This window comes from Tupaia chinensis, unplaced genomic scaffold (genome assembly GCF_000334495.1).
Source record: "Tupaia chinensis unplaced genomic scaffold, TupChi_1.0 Scaffold147554_1, whole genome shotgun sequence".
In the NCBI taxonomy this organism is placed as follows: Eukaryota; Metazoa; Chordata; class Mammalia; order Scandentia; family Tupaiidae; genus Tupaia; species Tupaia belangeri.
Window position 1 is genome coordinate 1,750,242 of NW_006207406.1, and position 11,809 is coordinate 1,762,050.

Below are 11,809 nucleotides of genomic sequence, written 5' to 3' on the forward strand. Positions count from 1 at the left end.
TTGAAACTCCACAGAGAGCTCAACAAAGAAAAAAATCTAGCAGTTTTTGAAGCCACTAAATGAGTCACATTTTTTACAAAGAAGACATTTATACAGAATATATAGCTTTTTACCTTAAAGTCTTAATACAATGTGAAGTCTTTTCTCTTGGTAAAAGCTTGATATTATTTTTAACATTTATATATTCATGTATTTCTAAAGAGAGAGAGCAAGAGCACCCCCCACCAGGATCGTTTTTTGTTTTTTGTTTTTTTTTGAGAAGTTTTTAGCTATAGGGCATATGCACTCTCCAGAAAGACAGAGAGAGACAGAGAGACAGACAGCGAGAAATCACCCCCCAGAGGGGCTGGCCATGCCACAATCCCTTCTCCATTCTCCTCTCGGGATCTTGGGCACGTACTCACACACGCCTGGCATGAGTTTAAGCCACTGGGTCAGGGACTCGAACCGCGGCTGACTACATGGGAGTCCAGAGACATAGCCATTACACTAACTGCTGGTCCCATCCCCCACCAGGATCTTAATGCTGTGATCTACCCTCAGCCTTCAGCTAGCCTCTCATCGCAGACAAGAGCATGCCTGGCATACTCAGGGAAGTCTCCAGACTTGAACTTGAAATCTTCCCATGTGGAACTGGCTTAAAGAGTGTGTTTAACCATCGTGTCACCATCTGGCCTTAGAAAGCTTGGCTTTCTTGGTTTAGTGCTGTTTTTTGTTTTTGCTATAGGGCATGAGTACTCTCTGGTGGGAGAAAGAGAAAGAAAGAGAGAGAGAGAGAAATTACCCACAGGGGGGATGGCCATGCTGCAATTCCCTCTACTCCAGTCTCCTCTAGGGATTTGGGGCATGCATGCACACACACTCTGCATGTTTTTCAAGCTTCTGGGTGCAGGACTCTAACCATGCCATGTGGGATCCAGCCACTTTAACCACCATGTCACTGGCTGGCCTAAAAGCTTGACTTGAAGAGCTTTAAAGCATGAATATGCTGGGGAAAATTGTGCATGAACCCACACAACTTCCTCTGACTTCATTCTCCTACTTACTGGTCATGGATGCGTTAACTAGCATTAAAAGAACACACATTATGGGAGAACAGACTATATGTCTGCATCATCGTTATTGTGACAGCATATGTAATGACTATAGTCATTGCTAAGCCTTATCACCTGTGGAAAATCTACTTCCAACCAACTATATATAATGTTTTGTTTTGGTTTGGTTTGGTTTTTTGCTAGGGGGCACATGTGTTTGCCAGAGAGACAGAGTGAAAGAAAAAGGCACCTCTCATGGGGAATGGTCACGTTGCAGTCCCTTCTCCATTTCTCTCTCCTTATGGGGTTTTGGGCAAGCATGCACACACACTTGGCATGTTTCTTAAGCCACCCAGCTAGGACTCAAACCCCATGGTGAGCCATGTGGGATCCAGCTGCCTCATAAAAAAAAAATAAGCAAATTGTTGCAAAGTGATAAAATATCCAATAAAATTGAGCTATAAAAAATTATACTATCAAAACATCGAAACTACTTCCACAGGATGCATTGTAGCTCTCATACTTGAGACCATTGTGCATTATGAATGCTTTGGAGGAAAAATTAACCCAGATGGGTGAGCAGCAGTGTAGCCAGATCAACACTCCCTGAGTAGCTTCCCTAGTGACTACACAGGGACCTGCGATTTTAGGGCAAAGACTATCTGTTCCTTTCTGCGACTTACAGAAACCAGGCACTTTGTTCCAAAGAAAAGTGTGATGACATTTTGAAAACTTTGACTCACCACAGAGGCAAATGCAGGAGAACTATGGCCAAGTTGGATCCATCTAACTCTCTCCCACTTGCTAGACAGCTTGAGTAATGCTGAGATCTGTGTTCACAGTCAGATGATTCTAGTCCCAAGACAGTTCCTTGCTCTTGTAGGTGAAAGAGAACAGAGAGATGCAAAAGAAGGGGATTCTCAGTTCTTTAATCATTTGTGCAAATGTACACACACATATGTATATGTGAGTATATGTTTTCCTTCCCAAGAATAAACTTAACACGTCACACATGGACTAATCTACCTGCTTTTCTATCTGTGTCTTCCCTCACCATCACCGGAGCCCAGAGCTGGACTAAGAAATAAGGAAACGAAGTAAGTTCTCAGGTCGCCCACCTTTGATAGGTGTCAAAACCAGGGCTGAGAGGGCAGATGGTAGCACAGTGATGACAATTAGACCCACATGGGGAAGTCCTGCGTTCGCATCCAGGACCTCCCTGTACATACCAGGCACACATATGTGTCTGTGATCTGGGTTGTCTGAGACGAAGGATGATTGTGGCGTGGAAGCTCTTTTGGGTGCCTGTCTCTCACCCTCTTTCTCTCTCTCAGAGAAGAAATAACAGACTAACAAAAACAGGTACACAACTTAACGATATGCACCAATATAATTATTCCATTTCCTAAAATGTTGAACTATTTCCAAGCTAGTTTCCTTGAGCCCCACAAGTGTCTAGATCACCATCCTTGTCCCCTAGTCCCTCCACTGATACTTCCAGAAGTATCTTACCCCATTCTAGACTTCACCAGGCAGAAATGAAAAGTTTAATGCCTGACCCAGGTCCATGTCTAGGCCTTACTCTGTGCTAAGTAAGGCGGCAGCCATTCTGATCGATCTTTAGCACATGTACAGTATGGATTATTAAATAGTACCCAGAGCTAAAAGGACACTGGAAATGAACTTTTGTGGGGAAATGGGAAGAATGATATTCACTGAAATTGTTTTTTCAAGGAGACCTCTGAAAGGAGTTGGGAGGGACAATATTAAGGTCCTTGAGGTGGACATTGAAATGAGGCCTTGAAAAGCAGGTTCAAGGTGTGCAGATGTCTGGGAAGAGTGGGTCTTGTTCACTGTAGCTTTGGCAAAGACGGTGGTCACAGCTCAATTGCTGAGGAGGTAAAAGAAAGACAATTCTCCCTTCCTCACATGCAGCAGTCAACCTTTCCTATAAACATATTGTGAACAAATATTTGAAGAATATTGGTTTGAAAAGGCATGAATTGTCAATCTTCTGAAATATCAGTATGTTTCAGTCCAATATGGCTTGAGAGGTGTGACACCAACCTCTGCCCTACTCTGCAAGTTTTAAGCCTGCCTCATATCCTAGAACTGATTCTGTTGACAAGGACATTTAAGGAGCAAGTTCACTGCTCTCAGTAGCTACTCGTATCAGCTTTGCTGCAGGTCTGGTTGCTTCTGCTGTGGCCTCATGCCCTCTGTCTGTTATTAATCTTTGACCATAGATCCACAACCAGACCTTCTAGCCATGTTGAGTCCATTTCCCTTACTCCATAGTTTCCCCTGGTGTTCCATCTACACTGAAGAGACCATATATAATACCATGTCAAGTGGATACTGATGGCTTTCCCATCTGAATCCCCAGGTTCTATCCATTTTGCACTTCTGCTGGGCTCTCCATCTGCTGCTCTTGTTGGACCTTGTGGACGCTCACCATCCACCTCTTCCCTCCCCTACTCTTCAGATGCCCTGGTGCCCACATGGTCCTTCTGTGTCCTGATGCCTTCATTGGGCTCTATCTCTAGAGTCCCATCTTTATAGATCTCCTGACATCATGCCTCTTCCCAACCATCACACTCTACTACTGGCCATGCTGTTCTGTGAAATTAGCCCTAACCATTCTTCAGCCTCTGTCCCTGCATGTGCTGTTCTCTTTGCTTAGGAAGTGATTTCCACTCTGCTAGGCTAACTTCTTCTCATCCTTCAGGACTCAGCATCATGCCACTCCTTTACAGAAGCCTTTCCAATTTCCCAGGGCTGAGTGAAGTTAACTTGCTGTGTGCTTTCAAAGCATGGGGTCTTACTCCTAGTGCATGCTTATTAGGTTAGCTTATTGTCACCTTTTTGTTTGAGTGTTTCCCCAACTAGAAATGAGCATTTTTACCCTCAACATCTCACAAAATGCCTGGCAGATAGATAACTTAATATAGTTTTATGTAATAAACTTACAACAACAAAAATTAATGGGAATAAGAAATACTTTTAATGCAGCTCCATGAAGCAGGTATGTTATTGCCATTCCCATTTTAAAGATGAAGAAACTGAGTATTGAGAAATTAATGACTTCCCCAAGATTACATAGCCGAAAAACACAGAAAAGAGTTTCAATTTCAGGAAATCAGTGTTGGTGTTTTCACTGGTGTTTGTTTTTTGAATTTGCTGTAGAATGCATGCACTCTTTGGAGAGAGAGCAGAAGTGAGAAAACACCCATCTAGGGGGATGGCCATGCTGAAATTCCTTCTCTTCCATTCTCTTGGGATTTGGGGCAGACGTGCACACATACCCGTCATGTTTTTCAAGACTCTAGGTCCAGAACTTAAACCACACCATCAGCCATGTGGGATCCAGTTGCCTTAACTACCATATCACATGCCTGGCCCAGGCAATCAGTTTTTAGAGCCTTCGGTAATTAATTGCATATGTTTTGCCTATTACCTTTTTTTCTATAGGGTGTATACAGTCACCAGAGAAATATCATCTCGGGAGGTGGGGTGGGAAGGAGTAGCTATGTCACAATCCTTTCTCCTCCAGTCTTCTCTCAGGATTTTTGGGCACACATGCACATGTGCCTGGCATAATTTTCAAGCCACTAGGACTCAACTGTGTAGCCACCCATGTGGGATCTAGCACCTTACCTCCACACAACCTGTTAGCCCCTTCTTTTTGTTTTTGATTAAGGATAGAACCATAGCAATCACTGCCATTAGTTCAAAATAACCTTAAATTTTAAGGATGCAGTTGAGTAAGAAAGTGTGATATACACTCAGTCTATTTTAACCCTAAGTAAAAATATTTTTAAAGGATTATTTATTTAATTTCTGTTATTATTATTATTATTTTAAATTTTGCTGTAGGGCATGTCACTCACCAGAAAGAGATAGAGAGAGAAAGCCAGAAAGCAAGCCACCAAGTCAGGGACACGAACTGTGGTCAGTCCTGTGGGTTTCCAGCACCTTAACCACCGTGCCACCTGCTGGCCCCAGTATAAATATTTTAGGTCCTGGTCTAGATAATGGGACTCTAAGGGCCAGGATGGAGAATATTGAAGGAAATAAGTAAGGCCAAAAGGAAAATACTAAAAATCAAGTCTGAAGGATAAACTTTTATGTGTTTAAGATGGGTCATATGGCACAGAGGTCCCTAAATCCCAGGTTATGGACCAGTACCAGTTTGTGACCTGTTAGGAACCAGGACGTATAGCAGGAGATGAGTGACCAATAAGTAAGCAAAGTTTCATCTGTAGTTACAGCCACTCCCCATCACTTGTATTACCACCTGAGTTCTGTCCCCTGTCAGATCAGTGGTGGCATCACCTTCTCATAAGAGCATGAACTCTACTCTGAACTGCGCATGTGAAGGCTGGAGGTTGCATGCTGTCATCAATCACCCCTCCCCATCCATGGAAAAATATCTTCCACAAAACCAGTCCCTGATTCCAGAAAGGTTGGGAGCTGCTGATACAGCCAGGGTAAGGTGGGAATTTGTGAAAGCGAGAGGAAGAAACAACATGCTAGAGTGGGAAGGAGCCAAAAGTGTATATTCTACCAGAAGTTTTTGCTTTTAAGCCATGATGAAAGTTGATATGAGAATTGAATAATTCAGTTACAGTAAATATTGAACTCCTATTGGAAACTGTAAATCTCTTCTCCACTTAATTGCACCTAATAACTTTGCATCTTGATCAATGACAGCCATTCAACTTGGATATTTATGGCAAAGAATAGCAAGTATTTCTCAGAGATTTCTCTGAGTCTTAAATGTAGATGCCAGTATTTGTCTTCAGTAATAGAGTTAACTGGATTTGTAGTGCCTGACAGTGTCCCACCAGAACCTACCTGCATTTCACCTGTTATCCTTCTGCCTTGATAGGATGCAAAGAACCCCCTAGGTTAGATTAATCATGGTATGCAAATAAATAGTCACTAAACCTAATATTTAGTGTGCAGAATAGAAGACCAACAAGGGAATAAAAGTGGGAAAACAAAGATTAACAATGTGGAACACCACCAAAGTATTCTCATCATGTCTAAAAAACACCCTTGGATCATAGGCTTACCCAAATTAATGGCATCGGCTACAAAAGAGTTACAAGAAACAAGACTCAGAAGGTTATTCCTTCAGAACATGATACAGGTTGGGCTGGCCCCATAGCCTACTGGTTAAGGGAGCCAGGTCCAACATGGCCAATCATGGTTCAAATCTGAGCCCTGGATGCTTGGAAAATATGCCAGGCATATGTGCATGCATGCTCAAAATGCCAACAGATTGGAGAAATTAGGAAGAATTGCAGCATGCTTTCTTTCCCTTTCTCTCTGGCAAATGCACTTGCCTCCTGGCAATTAAAAATAAATAAATAAATAAATATTTGAGTTAAACAACCAGTGATTCCAAATGAAAAAGATGAAGCTTGTGTTAGACCAGACCACATCTTAGGGACACACACACACACACACACACACACACACACACACAGTGGGCAGCAAGTATGTTTTCTTCATCTTTGTACTCTCAGTGGCTGGCAATTGAGCATCCTATGATGTTTGCTAAATTAGGTCTCTAGGCATGTAGTAGCATTCTTGTTGTTGTGTGTGGGACTGTCAGCAGGCTGCCTTTCTACATGGACCAAAACAATCCCTCAGAGAATCCGGGCCCAAGCAGACCAGTGTCCAGCATCACACTCCCAAAAGTCTGCTCTTCCATAAGTGCATGTTGAGTGGAGGGACAATTCTCTTGGCCAGAGCACTGACTCAGGCTTTGAGATTATTCATTCTGTGACACTAGATTGGCTGAACCAAAGAGGAACATTCTCCTCTATCGTACGGGGTTCTCTGCCCATATCTTTCCAGAATTGGGACAAGTTGTGCTTTTCATCATGATAGTAGCACAGTAAAGTGAAGAATGACAGATCCTGCCTTGGCATTTCCTGTAGTCACTGTTAGGAACCTGCCACATCCCTTAACCTTAACCTTTATTTTCTCGTCTGTAAAAGGAGATAACTCCTCCTCCAATTTCTGAACAGAACTGTTCTGAGGATCAATGACATGGTATATGTGAAAGTGCTTCATCCACTTTTAAGTAAGCCTGGTAGTATTGGCGGCATTATCAGTTTGGGCTAGCTTCTGTGACTCCGACTTGTTGACCACAGCCTCATAAAATCAGTAAAGTCAAAGAGGGCTGTGTTAAAGTTTGAGGGAGATTTTTACACACACTATTTGAAATACAGTCCAACTGTTATAAAAGAATGGCTAGTCTATTGCTTGTTCTAAGCATTGAGCCAGGCTATAGGTTAGTTACTCAACATAGAATGGCATTCCATTTTGTGTTTGGCATTATGTTGAGCTGAAAATACAGCCCCCAAGTCTATACTGCCTTCCAGTATGGTAGAATTTCACATGTCCTAATTGTAAGATGGTCCATGTGATGGCGGTTGATTTTGGTTGTGGTAGAAGATAGGATTTACAGAGAAAGAATAGCACTAAACAGACACAGCTGCTTCCTTTATAATATTACAATCTGGTAATCCAGCCAAGTCTAAGGAGTCATGGAAGGTTTTCTTGAGTAAGAGGCAGTTTATGGAAGATCTCCATAAAAAGGACTTGACTAGAATCCAGGGGAGTGGGATAGAAAGAAGTAGAAGAATCTATTGGACATTTGTAATTTGGTGGCTATTTATAATCTTCTGAATGATTGCCACACTTTTTCAGTCCCACTGCCCCAGAGAAATAAGACTCAAATTCTCAGCTTCAATTATAGCTAAACTGCAGACATATGACCCAGCTCTGCCAATCTGATGCACTAACGTGTAGTTTTGATTCACAAGTGAGGAATTATAAGTAAGTATGCAGTTGTTTCCTCTCTTTTTCTTCTCCTCTCTTTCTTTCTTCCTTCCTTCCTTCCTTTCTTTCTTTCTTTCTTTCTTTCTTTCTTTCTTTCTTTCTTTCTTTCTTTCTTTTTCTTCTTTCTTCTTTCTTTCTTTTTTTTGCAATTGAGTAACTACTGAAGAACACTCTTTGCAAGGTCAAGATCTTGACCTTCTGAGTCTGTGGCTAAAATGTAGGTGTTGTTCTTCTTGAAGTATCTAAGTCTGTTTCTACAGCCCTCTTAACAATTCTTTGAATAGCTACAAATCCTTTCATAAATTCCCACTAGTAGGGCATTCAATTGCTTCACAAGAAAGGAGATTTGAGAAAGGGGCAATGACCATGAGCTCTATGAAGCTCATCCCTGCTGCAACTTCCAGGACCAGCTGGCATCAGCATAAGTTTTCCCCATGAGCATCTTGATGTCACAGAAATAATGAACACACAGATACACACTTCATTAAGGCAACCTCCAAAAAGTCTACAGCCAAACCCAGAACAAACTGGCCTAATGAGAGTTTCTGAAGTGTAACATGAGCCCCAATAGATCTAAATGCAAACTAGGTGAAAAATATAAGTGGCTTTTGACTGATTCTCATTTGTAATTTCATGGGAATAGTCTCAAGTTTCATCATCAGCTCCAAAGATACTGGAAGATAATTCCAAAAATTTTAATCTAGTTCGGCAATGTTTCCTCTGTTGCTGTGGGTAATAATGGCCACCCTCCATAATAATAATGGCTAATATATATTGACCAATTAGTTAGTACCTGCCAAACTGGTACCAGTCCATGGCCTATTAGGAATTAGGCCACACAGCAAGAGGTGAGCAGTGGGTGGTCATGCGAGCAAAGATTCATCTGTATTTACAGCCACTCCCCATCACTCACATTACTGCCTAAGATCCTAGATTCTCACAGGAACACAAACCATATTGTGAACTATGCAGGAAAGAAGTCTTGGTTGAGCACTCTGTTAAACCATAATTCCACTCTACTTCCACCCCTGGTCCATGGAGAAAATCGTCTTCCATGAAACCAGCTCCTGGTGCCAAAAATGAGGATTGCTGTTTCAAGGTATGCACTTTATTTGTCCCCATTCTATAAGTGAAAGACCAGACACAACAGGACTTAAATGACTAACTGAACTAAGTGTATGACCCAGTATTTTAACCCAGGCCATTGAATTTCAGAGTTTGTGTCCTTAACATTTCCACTGTGACAGTAGGACAGAGGCAACATCCTGTGGGAATTCTGTTGCACTTACCCTACAGTAATTTTGCCCAGTATGTTTCGTGATTAAAATAAACTTGCCAAAGCATTCCTTTCTAAAACACGGGTATGATTTGTTAGCTAAGGTGTATTGTGATTCTTAGCATGAATCAGGAAATCACTCTCATAAATAGGAGACTAAAGCAATCTTTATAAAACGATAATACCATTAAGTTCTTTAGTTGACAAGGCATTGTCATTCATGTGCTGTGTCTCAATAAAATGTGAGCTCTTACAATACACGTACAAACTTGCCTTTTTATCAGTGAAACTGAGCCTGCTGATTGGGATAAAATTATCTGAGGATCAGGCAATATCAAACAGCCACCAAAATAGAAGGCAGCTATTAGCAACTGATTCAGTGTGTGAAGTCAGACATGAGACATGGAACTTGTAACAGATATCTTCTGAGTTTAGAGTGGTTACAAATAAAGGACATTAAAAGACTCTGTCATTGGGACTAGCAGATGGCATAATAGCTATGTGACTAGACTCCCATGTAGTCGACTACAGTTCAAGTCCCAGATCTGGCAGCTTAAAACTCACACCAGGCATGTTGAAGAGGTAGAGAAGAAAATGTAATCATGATACCTTCTTGGTTCTGCTGGGAATATTTACGTAGCCACAATACAATTTTCAACCTCTGGAATTGACCCCTAAAACAAACAAACAAACAAAAACAGATTTAAATGATTATATGATAAACTAAATATTACCTATCTTGACACTGTAAAAATACAGATGTAGTTGATAGGTGGGGGAGTAGTAGAGGAGGGGTAGAGGGTCACTGGGACACTTCTGCCATCATGGGCGCAGAGCTTCGTGGGTCCAGATTCAGATTACCTGCTCTTGAATCCCTGTCACCCTACCTGCCTTGTCACCTTAGGCAGGTTATCCCCATCTTACTGCCCTTAGTCTTCTCGTCTGTGAATTAGGAATGATATTTCATAGTTTTGCTATAAAAACTCAGTAAAATCAGGACTAGCAGATGGCATAATGGTTACATCACTGGACTCCTACATAGTCGACTGCAGTTTGAGTCCTGGACCTGGTGACTTAAACTCACACCAGGTATGTGTGTGTGCATGCCCAAAATCCTGAGAGAAGAATGTCAGAGAAGGGATTGTGGCATGGCAATCCCCCTGGCGGGTGATTTCTCACTTTCTGTCTCTCTGTCTCTCTCTGTCTCTCCAGCAACTTATTTCCCTCTGTCTCTCTCTGTCTCTCCAGCAAGCATACACATCCTATAGCAACAATCTCTTTAAAAAAAAATTCAGTAAAATTATTCCTGTAAAAAGCCTAAAGAAGTGTCTGGAACATAATAAATAGCAAGTACATTTTATCCAACATTATTTTACATATTTTGAGCATAAGGAGACACTACCTAAAATTGATGGGATCAGAAACCAAGGTTTGCATGTACTCTATAAAGATCTAACAGTAACAGGGAAACTAAAATAAAATCAATTAAAAATCTGGAAGCGAGAATTGAAGAGAATGGATATGAACCAAATATTCATATTTCAAAGGAGGCAGTCAATAGATAGATACAATAGATCTACTGTAAGATCTAGTGGTTCAAAATACTATTCAGAATTAGGGAAATGCCATTGGAAAACCAGCTTATAAATGGTTGTTTCTGAGAAGTATGACTCAAAGTGGAGAGTTGGGTGAGGTTCTGTTGCTTTTCATTACAACTTCTCTACAGTTTGATTTTTTTTACCATGAGCATATATTATCGTGATTTTAAAAGGTGGATACATCCATGCATGTATTCACCTTTACATGCACACAAGATGCTTCCAGCAGGGGCAAGAGTTGTTTGACTCCTTGCACCATTAAATAAATACGGCTCTTTGTCAGTAATGTAAACACACATACCAAAAAAAAAAAAAATCTGTTAAATGAATCATGTTGCCACTGTCTTCTGTATTTAAGGTGTAGTGGTGATTTGACATAGTTACCTTCCAAAGCTGTAAGATAGCCTTATTATTGGTATAGTAGCAAGTTGAAAGTCACTTAACTCGTTAGAGTTACCAGATACCTGTGTGCCTTAGCAAACAGGTAAGCAGGTACTCCTTTTTAAAAAGTAGCACTCAATGTTCTGAGCACTTCAAGGAAAATGACTGTACATTGAAAATGACATGTTTCTCAGTACAGAGCAATGACAGTGAAGAAGTGTCAGGTTTACTTTGCTACCTTTTGCATGTATCAGATTTGTACAAATTGCACAGAAACATTTCATCAGATGATAAAGAGAAGTAATAATTCGGTAGAAGGTTTTAAGGTTATTTTCACAGAATAAAATCGTAAAGCAAACTGTTAAGTCAATTGATTACACAAGAGAGTCATATAATTCCTTGAAGGGATGTAACACTTTAGAAAAATTCTGCTTTTCAGTCACCCGTATCTACTAGTTTGCGGTTAGTTATCTTAAAGATGCCGAGTTCTATAGTAATTTCCCTAGAATATTGGGAAGATCAAATAAGTTGGACCAGGGAACAATATCTTTTTTCCCCCCAAATTACTTGCGTGTATGTAGCTTAAAAACTATAAAATTTTTACCAGAGGGATCTAATATATCATAAGCTGTGGTTCAATGGGTGTGTGTGTGTGTGTGTGT

The 11,809-nt window shown here is 40.9% G+C and overlaps 1 long non-coding RNA gene across 2 annotated transcripts in view; it reads right to left on the reverse strand.

Moving 5' to 3' along the window:
• Positions 1-1,793: 1,793 nt before the first annotated feature.
• LOC114006405 (uncharacterized) overlaps positions 1,794-11,809 on the reverse strand; it is a 24,673-nt gene continuing 14,657 nt past the window's right edge. For both annotated transcript variants that reach the window (XR_003548122.1, XR_003548123.1), the window contains exons 2-3: positions 9,778-9,842; positions 1,794-1,910 (exon numbers count right to left, since the gene is read on the reverse strand). This is a non-coding gene — a long non-coding RNA (uncharacterized LOC114006405). The remainder of the gene's footprint in view (positions 1,911-9,777; positions 9,843-11,809) is intronic.